General features: G+C 38.2%; 1 protein-coding gene across 2 annotated transcripts in view; it reads right to left on the reverse strand.

The window, feature by feature from the left end:
• The window catches only part of MINDY3 (MINDY lysine 48 deubiquitinase 3), a 93,490-nt gene that overhangs the window by 20,262 nt on the left and 52,413 nt on the right, over window positions 1-20,815 (reverse strand). The gene's annotated exons all lie outside the window — the stretch shown is intronic.

Here is a 20,815-nt window from a genome sequence, read left to right on the forward strand (position 1 = left end):
TTGTGACTGGCCAAGTCTCCATTCCGTACAGTAAGAGGAGTCAAATTTCAGTTTTATACATGCTACTTTTTAACTTTATCATTATCTTTTTATCACAGAGAACTTCAATCCGCTCTGGCCATTTGCTTCATACAGCTCTGGTATGATGCCAGGCATCAGTCAGGAAGGCACTATTGTCAGCAACCACGGGCCTTTAAAATTTAAATTCTTTCACTCTTGGCTCTCTCCCTGCTATATCCTTTTATGGGGAGTTCTCCTTCCTCAGTTATCAGAGTCTTGGTCTTACCAACAGTCACCCTAAGCCCAGCCTGCTCAAAACTATGTTGCCACTGTTTAAAGTTGGCTTGCAGGATCTCACAATCTTTTTTCACACATCACTAAATCATCAGCAAACAGCATGTTCCAAGGCAGCTCCCTTTGTACATTCTCACTTGTATCCAGGACAACTGCAAACAAAATGAGGCTTGACATTGAGCCCTGATGTAGGCTAGCTTTTACTAAAAGTTCTCTACTGTAGCTCCATTTAGTTTTGGCTGCGGTAGTCACTGCATCATGCATATCCTGGAAAAGACTGACACATCATTCTCGCTCACCTCTCCACTGAGAACTCCACCAACTAGTTCTCGTTGTACACAATTGTACACCTTCTCCAGGTCCACAAAGACAATACCCAGTTGTGGTTTCTTTTCTATGAATTACCCCATGAGGATTCATAGTGCAAGTATGGTATCAACTGTGCTCCTTCCTAGCATGAACCCATACTGACTCTTCCAAATCTCAAACATTCCATACAGAAGCTTTTCAATAATCTTCTCCCCTACTTTTATAACATGTGATGTCAGCTTAATTGGGCAATAATAAAGGAGATGTTAACCCTGTGTTAAAGTTTAAAAACGGGCAACAGAGCTTTTATGCCATTCATTTGGCATTTTCCCTTTTTTAAGAATATCACTGAACAAACTTGTAAGATACTTGATGCCTTTCCTTCCCGATGATTTCACTGCATCCACTTGTACTTCTTTTTTCATATTCCTAAATGCCTCTGCAACCACTTTGTCCTGGAGGTAATCTATTGCATTCCAGTTTGGCTCACATATTCTTAATTCCCCCCTTAGGTTCTCATTCATCACTCTTTCAAAATAATCACTCCAAATTTTGATTGACCCTTTGTTTGCAATAGACTATATTCATTTCTAACATAAGCAAACTTGTTCAAATCTCTCATCATTTTCTCTCTTGGCTTGAGTCCATAAATAGTCTTCTCTCCTTCCTGTAATCCTAGTTAGTTATATATGCATCACAGTCCATACCTCTTGCTGTCATTTCTTTTGGCCTCCTTTTTTGCCCCCATGTATGCCATCTTATCACTCCTCAAACCCCTGGCCTGCTATTTTTTGAAGGTTACTTTTTCCCCTAATGGATTCTTTAACATGAGTATTCCACCCCCAAGTCTCCCTTCTTATCCCTTTCAACAGCGGATTCACTTGTTTCCAGCAAAGGTGACTTAAGTTTGAACCAATTGTCCTCCATGCATCAGCCGCGACCAAATCTCATCACGTACATCCCCCAGGTCTTGAACAGGGGAACTCCCTGCAGATATGCACGGCAGCTGGGAATATTCAATAAGAAGTTTTAAGACCAATTGACGACATCTCTCAGTGGGGCACTGTGGGGTAAGCTGGTGGTACAGCTACCACTATAAATGCTGGTCAGATGAGGATGTCAAGACAAAAAAAGACTGCCTTAAAATAAGTCTTGCCAGGGCTGGTGGGGATCATAAGCCTTGGTAGGGAGCTCCCCTAGTAGAAGAAAAGCTATTTCAAACCAAAGGTGTTAGACTTAGTCACCTGTAAATCTCATCCAGTTTATTTATATTATATATATATATATATATATACATACATATATATATATATATATATATATATATATATATATATATATATATATATATATATATATATATACATACATATATACACACACACACATACACACACACACACACACAAGATAGATAACTACCCAATATAACCAACCCTAAAGCAACTGTTTGAAACCCATGCATACATGAAGGTTTTTTGTTTCTTGTTTTTTTTAAACTGCAGTATTGAAGAGGTATAACTAGTTCTCTTGGTACACGATTGTATGCCTTCTCCAAGTCCACAAAGACAATACCCTGTTGCTATCTCTTTTCTCTGAACTACTCCATGAGGATTAATAGTGCAAATATGGCATCAACTATGCTCCTTCCTGGTATGAATCCATATAGACCCTTCCAAATTTCAACCATTCCACACAAATGCTTTTAATCAATCTTCTCTCATACTTTCACAGCATGTGACATCAACTTAATTATGGAATTAATTTGTGGAATTAGTTATGATGGCAAGTTATGGGAGATTGTAGCTAGTGTCACTTTAAGGTAGAACTCATGGCACACCCCCTTTTAAGATTATTTAAAGATCTTTTCTATTTATACATTATAAACATTCATTTTACTTTAAAACTTGATGTAAACTGTGGCTGTGGATAAAGCCATGCCCCCCTCTCCCCCTCCAAAGTTACATTGTGTGTGTGACTTTGTACTCCATATGCTTTATGAAAATATGCTTGGAATGTGAATATAAGGTAACTGGAATATGCTTTATGCAAAAAGTCTCATCAGGTATCATTACAAAAAGCTTATAATCTACTGAATTTCAGAGTAGCAGCCGTGTTAGTCTGTATTCGCAAAAAGAAAAGGAGTACTTGTGGCTAACCAATTTATTTGAGCATAAGCTTTCGTGAGCTACATGCATCCGATGAAGTGAGCTGTAGCTCACGAAAGCTTATGCTCAAATAAATTGGTTAGTCTAAGATGCCACAAGTACTCCTTTTCTTTTTGCAATCTACTGAGTGTTCATCCTATTTGTATGTATCATTCTTATATCTAAAACTAGAAATATGAAGTTAACTCTGATGTCCTATTGTAATTATGCAAAGCATGGGCCATTAATGGTGGTTTAGAATCTTGATGGCTCCCATTGACCAGGAAAAGTGGCTGTAAATGGCTCTGTTTACTTGTAAGCCTTCCTGTATTGCTGTGAGTCAGGCTGGAAAGAATGAAGGCTTGGGGTCTCACAGGACATGTCACCAGGTAATGGAATCCATCTTAAACCTTTTGGTGCTTTTCCATTTAGAAGGAGGGATGGGGACCCAGAGAGACAAAAGATTCCTGCCTTGTGCCAAAGCCATAAAAGGGGGTGGAACAGAACAATGGGGGCTGCAGTCATGAGAAATCCCCTAGTTACCACCTGAGCTGGAACTAATAAGAACGGTACCGGGGAAGAGGATTGGGCCCAGACTAGGAAGGAGTCTAGTCTGTGAAAGAAGCTTATTGGAACATCTCTGAGGGTGAGATTTACCTGTATTCAGTTTCCTATATGTATTAGGCTTAGACTTGCATGTTTTTGTTTTATTTTGCTTGGTAAATTACTTTGTTCCGTCTGTGATTACTTAACACTACTTAAATCCTACTTTTTACACTTAATAAAATCACTTTCGTTTATTAATTAACCCAGAGTAAGTGATTAATACCTGGGGGAGCAAACAGCTGCGCATAGCTCTCTATCAATGTTATAGCGGGTGGACAATTTATGAGTTTACCCTGTATAAGCTTTATACAGAGTAAAACAGATTTATTTGGGGTTTGCATCCCACTGGGAGCTGGGTGTCTGGGTGCTGCAGATAGGTGACTTGCTGAGCAGTTTTTGGTTAAAGTCTGCAGCTTTGGGGCATGGTGCAGACCTGGGTCTGTACTGCAGCAGACGTAGCATGTCTGGCTCAACAAGGAAGGGTTCTGGAGTCCCAAGCTGGCAGGGAAAACGGGCTCAGAGGTTGTCATGGTTTCCTCCCCACTCTGAACTTTAGGGTACAGATGTGGGGACCCGCATGAAAGACCCCCTAAGCTTATTTTTACCACCTTAGGTTAAAAACTTTCCCAAGGCACAAATCCTTTTTTGTTCTTGGATGGGTACTGCTGCCACCCCCAAGTGAGTTAGACAAAGATTTAGGAAAAGGACCACTTGGAGTTCCTGTTTCCCTAAAATATCCCCCCAAACCCCTACACCCCCTTTCCTGGGAGGCTTGAAAATAATATACCAACCAAATAGGTTAGGTTAACAAGGTGAGCACAGACCAGCCCCTTGGGTTTTTAGGACACTAAAACCCAATCAGGTTCTTAAAAACAGATCTTTATTATAAAAACAAAATAAAAGAAGCACCTTTATAAAATCAGGATGGAAGGTAATTTTACAGGGTAATCAGATTCAAAACAGAGGTTTTCCTCTAGGAAAACTTTAAAGATACAAAAAAAAAAAAAAAGGAATAAATCTCCCTCTTAGCACAGGGAAAATTCAAAAGCTAAAACAAAAGATAATCTAATGCATTTCCTTCCTATTACTTACAATTTGTAATCTTAGATGCTTAGTTCAGATATGGCTTTAGGAAATGTATTTTCCCTGCCCTAATTCCTCGCTGACCCGGAGAGAACACAAAGAAAAAACAAAACAAAAACCTTCCCCCACAGATTTGAAAGTATCTTCTCCCCTTATTGGTCCTTTTGGTCAGGTGCCAACCAGGTTATTTGAGCTTCTTAACCCTTTACAGGTAAAGGAGGGAATTTATGCTACCCTTAGCTGTATGTTTATGACCGAGGTAATTTCAGCACACCAGGTGACAGTCCCAAGGGGGTCTCTGTGACTGAACCCATCACAATATGATCTTGTACTTAACGTTTTCCAATTGCACGGGATACGGAAGAAGAGTCCCCATTCCCAAAATATCTCCCTGCAAATTCCCATATATATGACTTGATTACTTGCTTAATGGTCTTCCTTTGGTAACAAAACTGAAATAATGTAAATATTCATAATTTGTGTTGGGCAGCGTACATGTCTGTCTTCTCGTTTCAATATGTGTGACCATGGAAGAACACAAGGAATGAGTCTTTCCATTCATTAATTGGCATCTGAAATAAATTGCATGTTTGTACAGTAAATGGCTACAATTTTAAGCCAAATGCTAAACTGGAATAAAGACAGCTATTTGTTATGCATTACATTTTTAAAAGTATGGAATTTGATGTTCTATGTAAGTCATTCAAAAAGAAATTACATAATTTGCTTTACATGAAGCTTTAATTCTACACTACAGTTTTCACTGTTTAAAATAGCAAGATCAGAAAAGCACCAATAGCTACCACAGAGAAGTGTCAAGAAAATAAACTTGTACTTTTTTTAGAAGTGCGAAAAAACCCTAAACTTCATAGTAACTTTGGACTTCAGATGGAATGTTGTGCTATGATAGCAGGTAAAAACAAATTAAAACAACTTCATACGTATATGACATGCATTCCCTATGGCAGGGATAGTCAATAGGTAGAATGTGGGCCAAGTCCAGACCGCCAGACACTTTTGAACGGACCCCATAATCTTTTTATTTACTTATTATTGTTTGTTTATTATTATTTTCTCTGGAGGCTGGCCTTTGACTATACATTTGACCAAGAAATTTGGACCTTGACAAAAAAATAAACTGACTACCCCTCTCCTATGTTTTTGTAATGAAAATAAATGGAAAATATGAACTTCAGTCAGTAAAGCTTAAAAATGTGACAAACAAAAATGTACTTCAACTGCCCAAATTGACATTCCATCATTTCTGCCAAAATATGAAAAACAAAGCTCCAACCTTGTGAACTGCATTTGATACATTCCACACACTGAAATTTCCATACAAGGAAATCTCATCAACAGCTTATCATAACAATTATTCAACACTTTTAAAGTATCCCATGTCCCAAGAGGCAAGAAAATCATGTTTCACCCTGTGGCTCTGGTGATATACAAATAGCCATTTTTACAACTTTCAAAAAGTTCTCTTCAATAATACCAGTTATTTTAAGATCTCATGTTTATTCTTAAAGGCAAAATATATTCTTAGTAAGTTCTAATGAAAACATTCCAGAAGTTTGGCCTGCAAATCCAAAACAGCTCATAAGAATTGCTATAAATGACTAAGCTGCGCTGACATGCCTGTTTTTACAACACACTTCATTGAAGGACCTATTACCCTTTCAGTTCAAACCCACTTGGATATGAAATATTTAGAAGTTCTAAACATACTACAGTAAGTATGGTGTCAAGTATCAGGGGGTAGCTGTGTTAGTCTGTATCCACAAAAACAACAAGAAGTGAAGTGAGGTTTACCCATGAAAGCTTATGCTCAAATAAATCTGTTAGTCTTTAAGGTGCCACCAGACTCCTTGTTACAATAAGTATATGACTTACATTAATATTTTATTCCTATTAAAATATCTTGTAAAATATTTTTCTACATTGTTTGCCTAATTTCAAATTAAAATATCAATACATGTAAGAAGTGCCTAAATTTGATAAAGATTATATAATTTTTATAACTATTCCAAGCTAATATGTAGATTTACATCATTCCTAAAGTATTACAAAGGCCATCTTTTGTGTAGCTCACACCAACTTTCATCTCACTACACTCAAATAAAGAGATAGTTGTTAGTTCTAAAATACAATACAGCAAGTCTTCCCACTCGAAGGACACAGATGCGAAGGTTGTTTTAAAAAACTGGATTCCAAAAAGTTAGGCTCTTAAGCAGCCTAATTTTCAAGAGTGCTAAATACCCAGCAAACCACGATGACATCAAGAACAAAAAGCAAAAGCACATTCAGTACAAGCTTACACACAAAATTCTGTCAATTCAGCACAATACTGACCAGTGACACCATGCTACTCCAGTTCGGGGCAACACCATAGTATATACAGAATACCAAATGTGATAAAAGCATGCAGTGCTTTTGCAATACAGACAAACTAGACTGAGACTAAAAGTGATCATCATGTGTAACCAAAGGATGATTTTAATTAGATGCACTAGACTTTTCACCTCTAAAGATATAACTCATTGCATCACAAAAACACAAGATCTAGATTTAAGTTTTTGCTTAGTGTCCTTTTATACATCAAGGTATAAATACAAAGTAAATGACATGAAATATTGGTATGCTATACAAAGTATATTTTAGTAGAAACAGTGTTTTAACACCAAACAGAAATACCTGGTAGATCTGCGAGCCCACAAAGCTTGCAGAGATAAGTCTAAACTTAAAGATCGTATTAAAAATTGGCAGTTGAAACTACTACAAGTTAAAGGTCGAAGGTGGCTTTGAGGGAGGATTTCCCACCATGCTTGCATTTTCCTTAAAGGACGTTAGCCAGGCAGACTTGCTTTACAACTATTCAAGAAAGAGTGATTTGTTTTTCAGTATAGTATAGAAGGAAATAGAGTATGTTTTTTCTAGATTGTTCTCATTTCAAGAATTTCTTTCCTTCTCCCAAATCCTTACGGTCTTTCAGCAACTTGCTATAAACCTATATTAAAATGATTGGCTGGGAAATAAGACAATACCCAGTGAAGCCTATCAAGCCGCTACCGAATGGGCTGGATGGATTGCTGTTAATCCCTGCTAGTGCTTCACTGTTTGAGTGCAGTATGAAGCTCAAAAAGAACAGAAGTACTCGTGGCACCTCAGAGAGACTAACAAATTTATTAGAGGATAAGCTTTAGTGGGCTGCAGCCCACTTCATCCGATGCATAGAATGGAACATATAGTAAGATCAGGAATCATAACATTCAAAAACCGGTAGAACACTTCAACCTCTCTGGCCACTCAGTAAAAGATTTAAGGGTGGCAATTTTGCAACAGAAAAGCTTCAAAAACAGACTCCAAGGAGAAACTGCTGAGCTTGAATTAATATGCAAACTAGATACCATTAACTTGGGTTTGAATAGAGACTGGGAGTGGCTGGGTCATTACACATACTGAATCTATTTCCTTAAGTTAAGTATCCTCACACCTTCTTGTCAACTGTCTAAATGGGCCATCTTGATTATCATTACTAAAGTTTTTTTCTCCTGCTGATAATAGCTCATCTTAACTAATTAGCCTCTCACAGTTTGTATGGTAACTTCCAACTTATCTTACTATATGTTCCATTCTATGCATCCGATGAAGTGGGCTGCAGCCCACTAAAGCTTATGCTCTAATAAATTTGTTAGTCTCGAAGGTGCCACAAGTACTCTTGTTCTTTTTGCGGATACAGACTAACACGGCTTCTACTCTGAAACCCTCGAAGCTCAAATTGATCACCTTACCTGGTAGCAAGTTACCCTACCATTAAAAGACCGGGTAAGCCAGAAAAGCTTACATGTAATCAGTTCAGTTATGGCACCAATTGCCAATACACAGGAAGTTAAGGCCAATTCCTGTCTACTAGCTGTAGTTCACAGTTGTACCTATAAGAGTTAACGTTATTTTTATGTGGTTAATTTGCATTACATATAGAAGTGTGTTCATCAGTAACAAATCAGTAGCATTCAAACGTACAGCTTATTTGACGCAGAGAAGCATGTAGTTCAAACATACTTTATATGTTTTTCACTTTAAAAAAAAAGTTTATAGCCAATATTATTGTTTCTGTTTAACGAAAGCTCTGAGCCCATTTCTATTTGACCTTATAGTCAATGCTGAATCAATGTCAGCACAATTGTTTCCATAGCAACAGACCAGTGTTAAGAACAGGACTGTGATTTCACAGAAGGATAAAACAGGAAAAGCTGGACCATGAGAGGAAAAATGTTTATTAAAACACAAAAGTTTAGTAGCATAAAATGCAACACAAACAAGGAGGATTTTTGGTTAAATAATCCTGTTTTCAATTTTGCTTTGGTGTGAAATTCTCCCATTAAAAATAAAGAAAGTAATCTCCATGCAGTGCTATGGCAGCTTTCTAGAGGTTTATTTTTCCAATACCATATTGGTGGTTTGTTTGCAACTCACTGTAAATGCCAACAGGAGCTACAGAAACCCCTTATATTAGTGAAAAGAAGGCGATACTAGCTTGTGAAAGTGTGTACATGGTAAATCTATGTTTTATTTCCGGTAATGAGATCTTGAAACTCAAATGTAACACTCAGTTCCATAATGACAGGTTTCAGAGTAGCAGCCGTGTTAGTCTGTATCCACAAAAAGAAAAGGAGTACTTATAGAACCTAGAGAGTAACAAATTTATTTGAGCATAAGCTTTCATGAGCTACAGCTCACTTCATCGGATGCATTCAGTGGAAAATACAGTGGGGAGATTTATAAGTTCTATAAGATGCTGTTTTACCTTGTTGGCAGAATACTTTAGCAACTGCTCAAGATTTTAAAAAGTAATGTAATGATTAAATATGCTTAATTATACGATTTTTATTTAAAAGCCTGCCTTTTTAAATCTTTAGTGTAAGGCCACCAGGAAGTGATTGATTGTCTCCAAGTCTTAAACCTTTTTGATAAAACAATTTAAGTAGAGAAGTTTCTTACTGACTGGGGAACTTTTTAGACTAACCATGTCATTTCAAATTTGCTTTGGTAAAATTCAAATAAAGACTAATTCACACATTTAAACTAAAACCAGATAGAATTAATTTCCTGTAATCATAAAACTTCTGAAATAAAAACCTCTGCATATGCCCAAGACTTGTAGCTCGATCATCAGTATAAAAGTTTAAAAGCTACCTACACTACACCTTTTTATAAAGTAGCAACATTAGCTGCTCTTAAATAACTACTGATAATACTAGCCTTCAATTCACTGGCTAGATAGATAAGCAATTCTCTACCCACGATCTTTCTGCTATACCTTTTATTGCAGATATTCTGCTATTTATGTGCATCAATACACAATAAAAAACAAAGCAGCTTTTGTACACCAGCACAATAGCCAGTATTTTACGATACTACTGTCACACAAAAAAGCAGGCAGAAAAAATATGGATTCTAGACATTTTAAAAACAGGTAAGCTGAAACAACAGTGTTCTCTATTCTTCAGAAATGTCTGGTAATTTTACTCAATATCTCCACCTTGGGCCATGTCACAGCTGATCCCAGTTTCAACTACATCTCCACGTCCAATAAAGTTGAATGATCACATTTGATCAATCTTAATACTGAATTCAAAGTTGCTCCATATTGTTGCCCATGAACATGAGTTTTGCTTAAAGGTGGAAGTTGAGTAACTTGATCAACGTCTGACACAAGGGTATGCTGCTGAAAGAGCTCTAAAGGGGGATCACAGACAGCAGGGAGCCTGCATTTTACTCACTACTTTCTACTAGTTTAACAATCTGTAAAGCAACAAAATCTCTTGCTCTACAATACACAATTGCACTTTCCTGGATATGCCACAGCACAGTTTGAGTGCACAGGCCTGTGATACCGGTTTCAAAATGTTACTGATGTCACTGGAAAACATACCATGTAGGAGCAGAGGCACTATTACAGAGATGTTGCATTTTCCAGTGAGAAAGCTGCACTCTGGAGGGGACAGAAGAGAGATTCAGAAACAATCTAGAGATCAGTCTTTGGAAAAAAGCTGTAGCATACTGTAAAATATTCGCCTATTTTGGGGGTCCTTATTTGAAAAAGATAAGGAAGGGGGAAGACCATCTGCCACAAAGGAAATATAGTAGAACCTCAGAGTTACGAACACAAGAGTTACGATCTGACCAGTCAATACACCTCATTTGGAACAGGAAGTACACAATCAGGCAGCAGCAGAGACCCTCCCCACAAAAAGGCAAATATAGTACAGTACTGTGTTAAATGTAAACTACTACTAAAAACAAAAGGAAAGCATCATTCTTCTTCTTCGTAGAAAAGTTTCAAAGCTGTATTAAGTCAATGTTCAGCTGTAAACTTTTAAAAGAACCATAACATTTTGTTCAAAGTTACCAACATTTCAGAGATACAAACAACCTCCATGCCTGAGGTGTTTGTAACTTTGAGGTTCTACTGTAAAGCACAGTACACACAGGAGAACCAATTCATAAGCAAAACGTAATGTGACAGGGTCGGGCCAGATGGCTACAGGAGAGTGATAGAAGGCAGATATATTAGCCCCAGGTTGAGTAGGTCCCTTTTCCCTGGGTAAGGGAACAGGGAAGGTTCCAGAACAATCAGGAACCTTCTGGAAAAAATTAAGACAGACAGGCTGATTAGAACACCTGCAGCCAATCAAGAAGCTGCTAGAATCAATTAAGGCAGGCTAATCAGGGCACCTGGGTTTAAATAGGAGCTCACTTCAGTTTGTGGTGCACATGTGACGAGCTGAGAGTGAAAACGTGTACTGTTGGAGGACTGAGGAGTACAAGCATTATCAGACACCAGGAGGAAGGTCCAATGGGGAGGATAAAGAAGGTGTTGGGAGGATGCCATGGGGAAGTAGCCCAGGGAGTTGTAGGCGGCGCTCTAGACAGCTGCATTCCAGAAGGCCTTGGGCTGGAACCCGGAGTAGAGGGCAGGCCCAAGTTCCCACAAAACCTCCCAACTCCTGGTCAGACACAGGAGGAGCTGACCTGGACTGTGGGTTCATGAAAACAGCCAAACTGAGGGCTGCTGTGAATTTCCGAGGTGAGCAAATCCACCAATAAGCGCAAGACCCACCAAGGTAGAGGAGGAACTTTGTCACATTAAGAAATAAGAAAACATAAGAACCTACCAGGGAAACTAAAGAGAGTGTTAAGAGCAATTGAGTGCATTCATATAATTCATTTAATTTGTGTGGGTTCCCCTTTTACGTGCAGTTCTACTCAGAAGTGGCTAAGGTGGCATCCTGGGGTTCTACATCTGTTCAGACTTCCACAAGTCTACTTCAATATGGCAAAACATGCTAATATCCATATCCGATAGTCATATCAAGCTGTAAGTGTTCATGCTTTGTACAAACTGATCAGAAACATACACAGGGTTGGCTTTAGTACTTCCTCCTAGCAAAGTCAAAGGCTTCCTAGCCAATTCATTAGTTTTCATCTTTCTTACCTTCACTGAACACGAACATAAGTTACATTTGTAACGATAAAATAATCTGTTCTGTAACCAATAAGTGAAACAATGCAAACACCAAACAAGTAAACCAATCCAGTATCACTGTATTTGACAGATTAGCATTGCTGCTTATCGAAAGCACTTTCTGAAAAGCTATGCTTCAACAGTGCCTCTTTATAACTTAACACTAATAATGACATTCAATTTCAGCACTTTTGAATAAAAGGACCACCAAGTAATAGAGATCTACAAAATACATACATTACTATTATTCCTAATAAAGTCACAAGAACTAGTCACCTTAAGAGGATAAAACAAATCTTTATGCAATTAACTATACTAGTGCTTAAGAAAGCTCAAAACTCTCCACTACAATTATGATTGAGGAGTCAAATTACAGTCTCATTTATTCAGCTTGGAGGTGAATTTCTGATTCACAAAATTCTTTTCCTTATAGAGCATAAGGAAATTACACTAATTAATATTAGTGCTGTCCTGACTGCAAAGTGCTCTCCCAGAAATGGATCCAGCAGTGCATAATCCTAGGGCTTGTCTATAGAGAAAGTTAGCGCACAGCATGCGAGGATGTGAATTTAGCACACTAGCTACTCCACAGCAACTTCTATATGTAGACAAGCCCTAGACTACTAGTTTTGACTCAGTCTGATAACAGACTACCAGTGTTGAGGGACTCAGGGTGGAACATCAGATGTCAGAGTTAGTTATAGAGGCAGAGGGCCTCTATATGGATCACCACCTTTGGAAGAGTGGATACATAGTCTAATAAAATGGGGAGTGTGTGGGGGGGAATTTCCAAATCTCCCCTGCTCCATGTATGAAATGGATCTCTTGAAGCCTCATGAAGGCTCTCCTGCTAAGTTCTGTTGTAATAATTGGGCCTAAAATGAGCTCACCTGTGAAGAGTGAGTGAAAGTTAACAAAATTTCACAATAACCTATAACAAATATTGGTGAGAAAGGTGAAAAAAAAAAAAAAAAGGAAGACTGGATTAGCCCAAACAAGGAGGCCTACTGATATAATTCAAGGACTGTATTAAGATCATGCCTAGTAAACAGAACAGTGGGAGACTAGAAATCAATTAACCAAAATTGGTGCGTTCGAAATTAAGCCTAATTGAGTGAACAAGCTATTCCATATATCACTTCCCTTTTGGGGTCTTCACAGATTTTGGGAGGAAAAGGTAGCTACCATGAAGCTGGCTGACTGAAAAACAAGAGATGGGGAAAGTGTCCGTTTCACCATCATGGCTGCCACCGCCACCATCTCCTCGGACACTGGACATTCATCATCTTGATCCAGAGAAATGTACTGACCAGACCAGGCCATAGAGAGGGACCCAGTGACATCACCACCTCTAATGGCTCTGGCTGAATCCCAAACACTGAGATGTGAGACTGTCACTCCCACTCCTTTTTCTTCCTCACATTATTTCTTCTCTTCACTATCTTTCTCCCCTATTACCTTCCATTTAGTAAGGGTCTGAATAGACAGTCAAGAATCTGTATTTTGCAACACTGCTGTATGGCTGTGACCAAAAGAGGCAGCTAAAAGCAATGTCCTAAACAGCCCAATACTAGTACAAGTTCGCCAGGTCTCAGACTGGCTAAGATTGCGTGCTGTGCCAGCCATAAAGCTGCAAATGAAAGTTAACATCAGAGACAGAAGCTGCATTTTCTAATCTTTGCTGTTCTTTTTTCTTCCTTCTTGTGCGCACCTTGTTTTGTCTTCTAGGAAATGGAATCTGACTTTAGCAACAGCAACAACAGCTCCATCCCATTTCAACTACCTTCTTCTCTTCTCCCCAAATCAGATAGTTATTACACCATCTAAGAGACAGTTACAATATCTAAGACTGTCAAATGGCATTTCTTCCTAAAAAATCCCTTCAACTAAAGGGAAAGGAAATGGGAACAAGCTATGTTGTTAAAATGAAAGCTTTTCTTAATACTTTACATTACAAATGTTTTAATTGTTTTCCTTCTTTTTTGTATCTTTAATAAAAGGTTAAAAGGATTTTGAATGATGTGTTTGCTATGGTACTAAGCTGAAGTCTCTGTATACCAAACCACAAACCTTGTTTAAACTGTTTAATCTTGGACAGTGACCAGGTTATGTTAATAATTGACTTCAGGTCCATATATGCCATCTAAATACTACTGTCCACTCCTATGGGTTCTTCAGAGGAGCGGCTAACATGGGTCTTTAGTGACTAAAGCAAGCAGTCAGGACTCAATGGAAACATGGAACAGATCCATTAAGTAAAATACTGTTTGTTTTACATACATAATTTTCAGAATAAAGTACCATTTAAAATGCGAGCACGTTTAAAACTGCTCCCACCAGGGTGCTATACCCTCCTCCCCTTCATACTGGGATTTATTGTACAAAAAGACATTCCTACAGTTCTTTAGTCCTAATAAAGGAAGGACAGAAGTAGTAGCAAGAATCCATTACAACCTACATCCCCAGCCCAAGGAGTAGATGCATGATCCAAAAGGGCGGGTGGGGGGAGGAAAAAAAAAAAAAAGGGCAAGACTTCGTAACAAAGTAATCTGCAGTGAATAATATGCCTGAGTATCCATCTGGGAAGTAATGTTCTTAACAGACACTCTACACAATTACAGAAACCACAATACATCTGCTATTCCAGAGGGATGGTTTAACTAGAGAGCCAACAAAACATCCACTGGATTGCACAACTTTTGAAGAGACCTAAACTACAATGAATACATCATCAACATTTAACATCTGTGGCCATGTTAAAGTAGTCTAATATTTTATATCCAACCAATACCAAAGGCAACAATTCATTCCCTGGACTGTCAAAAGGATGGCTTTTCATTTCCATATTTTTTTCTTTGGAGAACAGATTACAAAGAGACTTTTAGAAAGTGGGGTAGGGGGTGGGTATTGTATTGTTTTAGATTTTGTTTGCCAGCTAAGTAGATGATCTTTATCCACATAGGGAAAGCCTTTGACTTTGAAAGCAAATTTTTGCAAACAAAGAGCTGGAATTGCAGAAGAGGGGCAAGCCTGGTAGTCTCGTTTACCTGATAAATTCAGCATCCCCCTCTGCCTAAAATTTGACCTGAGAGGACACTGTTTTTCCATGTGTTTGTAATCTGCCACACATACAGAATCACTTATTTCATGGTATCATAAGTCTTAGTCCTAAGAGCCAAACTGAAAGAGTGTTGGGCAGATTTTTTGGTCCCCAGGTTGCAGATACTTGAGGGATACTTCACTCAGAATAAAGAGTAGCTTTGATGCCATGGAAGCGCCTTCACGTGGTTTGAAGATGTAAAGAGTAACAGGATATTAATACCATTTCAACCTATAAAATTGATTACACGACCACACACTATCAAATACACAGTACATGCTGGGTATGATATGTTCATTATTTTGTGAGCCTGCATTAAGCAGGAGGGGGTGGAACAAATGTGACAGGAACACGTCATGTGTGAGCAGAGTTCAAAGTAAATGAAAATATATGGCAGAAATCAAAGCCATTCTGAATCCAGCTGTGCCAATGTTACATTACAACTTTCATGGTAATGAAAGTTATATTGAAGGTTGCAACTCAACTTCCAGCATAACCCAATTTTCCACTTGCGCGTAATTTACAATTAATCTTTTTGAATTAAAAACTCTGCTTTGGTTTCAATCCAGAAAGATTAAATTTTTTTTGGAAAAAGGACCAAATCTTTTTTGACAGGGTTACTGGCCTATTGCATGGGGGGAAGCAGTAGGTGTGATATAACTATCAAAAACCTCACTAAATAAAAAGTTCCACATGACAGCCTCATAAGCAAAGTAGGGAAATGTGATCTAGATGAAATTATTATAAGGCGATTGCACAACTGGTTAAGAGACCATACTCAGAGTAGTTATCAATTGTTCGTGTCAAACTGGGAGGGCCTATCTAGTGGGGTCTCATGGGGTCAGTCCTGTGTCTGGTACTATTCAATATTTTCATTAATGACTTGGATAATGGAGTGCAGAGTATGCTTATAAAATATGCAGATGACTGCAAGCAGAGAGGGGTTGCAAGTACTTTGGAAGGCAGGATTAGAATTCAACACGACCTTGACAAATTGGTCTGAATTCAACAAGATGAAGTGCAATAAGGACAAGTGCAAAATACTTGATTTAGGAAGGAAAAATCAAATGCACAACTAAAAAATGGGAAATAACTTTGCGAGGTGGTACTACTGCTGAAAAAGATCTGGGGGGTTATAGTGGATCATAAATTGAATGAGAGTCAACAATGGGATGCAGTTGCAAAAAAGGCTAATATCCTTCTGGGGTATATTAACAGGAGTATGTTAACTGTCTCACTTGGCAGTCCTGGACCATGAAGTGTATTTAGCTCATCCATATCTTACACTCATGATCTTAACTACACAAAGTATTCAGAGTACGTGTTTTGTAAATTAGCCAATACATACGCTTGCAGAGTTTAGGGACTCTTTCTACTAACAATTTTTTCTGTATTGATAGAATGCATGGTATCAAAATGTCATTGATAAAACTTTTTAACTGAACAGTTTGCGGACTTCATCTATAACATGCAAAATAAATCCATATTTACCATTTAAAATTTTTAAAAAGCTATTTTAATTCAGGAATATAATCTTAGATATGCAGGCACACAAAAATGTTATCCAGGTGTTTGATTAAATGTGACTTCTAATGTTACTCGGAAGGAAGAAATAAAGACATCTGCCATGTAAGGCATCAATACCAATCTGGTCTCAGTAACAGACACCACTGCGTACACTGCCAATTTACCCAGGGAGGGCTAAGAGCTTCCTGCAGCACTAAAGACTGTTTTCTTTACAATTTTTAAAAAAAGCTCAGGCTTTCAATGTGTTCCCTCATGTGCCCTCACCTGAAAGTGAAACTGCTTAATCAGAAGAGGTCAAAGGTGTTATTCTATACACATGAACGTCCCTATCACCATGAAAGGGGACAACGAAGGGAATGTAAAACTCATTTCCCACCACTTCAAAAGAGTCTGAAATGGATTTCCAAGGGTATTAGTCACTGCACTTGTAAAGGATGAAATTGGATGCTGTATACGGGTTTTTGCTAATGTTTCTGTGGATTTAACAGCTGTCACATGCATTACGGTTTTCATGATCAAACAACAGCCAAAAGACAAATTGATTTCTGTCAGGTTCTTGCCACGCATATAATTGCACTAATGTCCACAGTGTTTCTGCATTTCCATTGGATACATGTTTAGGAGTTTATAACTAGGAGAGGATTTGGGACAGAGCATGGCATAAAGTTTCAGCCCAAGCCTACCTTTGTTATGATTTTTAAAAAAGATTTTCCACTGAATTGTATACTGCCATGTTGGGGGGTCAAAGTTAGTTTTCTGAGCTTATTCCCTTGCTTCTAGTCCAGAAATGTTTGAGTAATGCAGATATAGCAGGCTTAGCCTCAGAGAGGGCAGTCTCGGAACAAAGAATGTCACCTCACACTATGTCCTCCAGCTAACCAAGGAGAAACATTGACCTGCTCAGGAAAAAGTCTACTGCCCTCCTTTGCCAGACGGAAAGATCAAGAAGAGAAAGGACAAAGTAAGGCAATAGGCTAGATATAAAATATATCAGAACTGTACACAGACATTTGAAAAAGTTCACAGGCACAGTAAGTGGTCATAAGGGCATGTTTACACTGCAGAAAAAAAGACCTGCAGCATGGCCACAGCTGGCCTGAGTCAGCTTACTTCGGCTTGCAGGGCTTGGTCTGGGGTGCTAAAAATTGCAGTGTAGATATTCAGGCTCAGACTGGAGTTTGGGCTCAGACACTTGCAACAGGTGGGAGGGTTACTGAGCCTGGGTTCCAGCCCAAGCCCAAATGTTTGCACTGCAATTTTTAGCCCTGCAGCCTGAACTCCATAAGCCCAAGTCAGCTGACCTAGGCTCTGAAACTTGGTGCAACCACGTTTTTTATTGCAGTGTAGACAGACCCTAAAGATTAACTCTTTATATTCTGAAAACCAATAAATTCTCACTTCAAATTACTACTCATGGACATTCAGTAATTATATTCCAAAGGCTTTTATTTTTGGAACTATACACTACATTTATGACTTGCAGCTAAGCGGAGTGAAGACACCTTTGATGGAGGTGTCCCATTTCATTTTGTAATCAAAAAAGAAAAATAATCTAGGACAATCTTCTACTGATAGTCAGCACTTCTCAACTGAGACTCATTAGCCAACACTCATTTTCTAAATGAAAAGGCAATAAAGAGAGGTTGTGCCATCAGTTCTCAAAGTAGTCTAGGCAGAGTTAGCTGGTCACACTGTGTCAGTTCTCTTCATTTCCAACTGTTAAATAACTTTAAGAGACTGGTAAAAAGCCTCCTAATAGCACTATCACGTAAACAACTGCTGTGGCCATAGGGATCGCAAACAAGAGGGGAGGTGGTGTATGCGATTGGGAACGGAAGGGGTGTCCCCCACACTAGGACAGTTTGAGAACCCATAGTGTATGCATTTTACTTTATATTAAATATGGGAAATGAAAAGAAGTGACATTGTAGTCTATCACACCCTAGGCATCTCATTCTCTCCTGTAAGCAGCAGCAATTATTAAAAACAGTATTTTGGAGTACAGTGACTTATACTTCTAAGATCTCTTGAAAAGAGGGGGAATGTTTGAATCATTCTTACTCTTCTAAAATGTATTTTTGCTAATTTGAAATAATCTAACGAACACAACCAATCACTATACATATAGCAGCATGAGTACTCTCAGTCTAGATGAAGTTTACAGACTACTCATAGTTCAAAAGCTTGTTGAAAGACCATGCATGATAAATAGAGAAAAGGTTAGCAATGGTTGCTGAGATAGTCTGTTTCAATGAAGAGGCTAACACAGCTTCTCTTTTCTCCCTCTTATCTTTTCACAAGTACGAGGACATTCATTTAGACCTGCCTATCTCTGAAAGATGGAATGTTCCATTGCTCAAATTTAGTAGGTAAAGATGTGATTGTTACATTGTCTTCTTAAAACTTCCTTGCCTTCCACTGACTTAAAACTAGATTAATATTTACAAGAACTAAGGCCTTATCTATGCTTGGTAAACAGTGATCTGCAATCAGTGTTGCTGCATTTGTGCACTGAAATTAGGTTAACTCAACTGGTGCAAGTCATGGCTTTTGTACCTTTGCTTGTGGAGGGGGTTGCAGTGATGCTAGCTGCTGCCCACAGATGGAGGCTAATCTCAAGTATAAAAAAAAAATACTGAAGATTAACCGGATTACAGTGACATCATGTTGGCATAATCTATTGATTGTATATGAATTATACTGATTATCTCATCAATCGTCATCTTCCACATCACCAGTGATTGACACCCTGGCTTCTCCCAAGGTACACAGACTGGGATACAGCTTTTATAATGTCTTACATTAACATCATTATGCCTAATGAATATTCTGTAGGTGTTTCATCCCCTTTTCTCTATTTGTATTTGCTCACCCTACGAATGTTGGAGTGCCCTTCTCCCATCCCATAGGAAACTAATCTGTTTACTTAAAGTTTATTAGCTTATATGTCAATTAGTTACTATGTTATTCTTGTGGTTGGACATCTGCTGATGTTCCTAACTTAAAATATCCCAAGCTGGTATAAACTAGCATCTTGTGTTTACCTGTGAGCAGTTTAGTCATTACAGCATCCTATCTTGTGATACGTTATGATCTATGGTTACTCCTGGTTAGCTGCTTACACTAAGGCTTTGGCCTTATGCCTTGATTAGCTTAGCTAAGCTATGTACAGAAGGTCTTGAGGCTTGTAAGCTCATTGTGTTTCTCCTTTAATTTATATGTATGCCTTGCCTAGCTAATACCTATACCTATAGGCTACAATGAAACTGAAGCAGGCAACAGTTGAGCTAAAGGATTTTGTAGTCTCCCATGAGATCTTAGCTGCCATTTTAGATTTGCATCTCTGAAGGACAGTCATCAAAGCAGCTTTCAAAGACTGAGTTTCCATTTTGCCTTTAAAAAAAAAAATCATTTCATCCCTATGCACAAGAAAGCTTTTAGGAGTGGAGAAAGCCGTTAACAGAGCTAAGGAGAACCACCAAAAAAAAAAAAAAGTATTAAAAACAGAATGCTAAATGAACCCTCTAAGTCATATTTAAAAAAAATCAGATTTTTCTTTAAAATACCATACCCTCAGTCATGCACAGAGAAAAACTGAAATGGTAGCTAGAGTAACAAGATGGAGTTTTGTAAAATATTCAGAAAGACCCACAAGTCCATAGCACTTAAACTGAAAGTACCACACTGATAATCAAGACTCAGACATACCATTGGGGAAAGGAGCCTTGCAGAAGAGTGGCTTTGCTTTTCCACTTGTGGGGCACAAATTTGCAGAAACAATTGATTTACATTTGTGTGCTGGGTTTCTATAAATATCAATTTTAAGCTAGAACCATCAATTTTCAGTCAACTGGGATGTCTATTCTTTCAACTTTGAAAAGCAAAATATCTACCCGTCATGTGATGAGTCAGGCCCAATGTCTTCTATTGTACCAAACATGGCTGGAACCAACATTGGTTTGACACCTAAAAAAGGATACAGAATGATACAATGATGTTCACGGCCTTCTCTTCTATGTGGTAGGCTAATATACTGTACACAGTGACTTACAAGTAAGAAAGGTATATTTAGCAGTGCATTTGATGTGTTCAGTACTTGCAAGCCATGCTGTGTATTCTACAAAAAAAAAGTGAGAAAGCTGAAATGTTTGTTTTTATAACTCAACATCTCAGATGTCAGGTATATAGAGGTATTGTATGCTGTTCACCCACTAAAAGAGG

The sequence above is a fragment of the Natator depressus genome, chromosome 2 (genome assembly GCF_965152275.1).
Source record: "Natator depressus isolate rNatDep1 chromosome 2, rNatDep2.hap1, whole genome shotgun sequence".
Lineage (NCBI taxonomy): Eukaryota > Metazoa > Chordata > Testudines > Cheloniidae > Natator > Natator depressus.